Raw genomic sequence first — 1,305 nt, 5'->3', positions numbered from 1 at the left:
CTGGGCTGTTGAGTGATGTTTGTCACCTTTGTGAGAGGGGGGTTTTCCCGCTAAAATTTATTTACTCCTCATCCCACTTCTTGCTTGAAAAATAAATTTGAGTTAACCAGAAGGTGGAGCAATAAAGCAAGAAATAAAACTCCTAAGCTGTTTCAGTGAAGGGCTGCATTTGTCAGCAACGTTTACAACGATGCCGCTTAAACTGCTCTTTTCCGGAGGTGCACAGAATATAGACAAATTGCTGGCAATGGACACAACGTGCACAGCATGGAAACCCGGCGGGAATGACTTGACACAATCCAACTAAGCATGAACAGTTCAAAACATGAACAACCATCCTTCCATTGAGATACGTTCTTCAGCAGACTAGCAATCAAATAGAAGAAAAAAAGAGCCTTTTTCTAAGTACCAAGGCTGATTCAATTGCTATGACTCTTACAGAGAATCACAACTTGTATTTTAGATACTCCACAACAGAACTAGCAAATCTGATGAATTGGAAGTAAGTGGCCTTAAGTGGGAATTGACTCTGCAAGCTCTTCCACGCTTCGGTGGAAAGACAGGGTGTCTAGACAGCACCAAGGCTCAAGCGCACATTTCTGTTGTTTTTAAGCGTGCCTTTGCTTTAAAGATCAGATGGCTGTGATGCATCTGGAGACACTGACTTCAAGGGACAAGAGATAACATCTAATTAAAAACGTACCTTTATAAAAGACCAGTCTGATCTCATGAGGTCATTTACAATTTTTCAGGTACCTGCAGTGAACAGAGGATAAGGTTCCTTTTCCTTGTTCTCTGTTATTCCAGGTAGAAATGGGTGCCAGTGTTAACATTAATACTTAACATAAATAATACAAATATCTCTGATTTAGATTGTCAGTTTGTCCCTAAAGCCAGTTTTGTTGTGCTTCTCACTGATGTCAGCATAGCAACCCACTTAGGAAGCCAGATTCTCTTTTACAAGTTAAAAAGAAGCGCTTTCAAACTACAAAAGTGTGGATATTGCTGCTTAAAGATAGCTGAAGTACTTTTAGCATGTGATTTTTATTATTCACATATAAATCTGGATAAATATTTAACAAACTCAATACCTACACTTAGATGGGGCATGTTCAGTGCTTTTAAGAGCACTGATTACTGCTTGCCATGGGCTCTTCACCCACAGTGGGAACTTTTATTGCTTTGTAGCCTACAGAACTCTCCAGTGGGTCAGAGGGTTAAAGCAGCAGAAACACAATATGCAGATTTTCTTGGCTCAGCAGTATTTAAAGATAAACAGAATATAAAGATGTTGTCAAAGTCATT

This window comes from Aptenodytes forsteri, unplaced genomic scaffold, assembly GCF_000699145.1.
Source record: "Aptenodytes forsteri isolate BGI_AS27 unplaced genomic scaffold, ASM69914v1 Scaffold79, whole genome shotgun sequence".
NCBI lineage: Eukaryota > Metazoa > Chordata > Aves > Sphenisciformes > Spheniscidae > Aptenodytes > Aptenodytes forsteri.
This window is presented reverse-complemented; position numbering follows the sequence as displayed.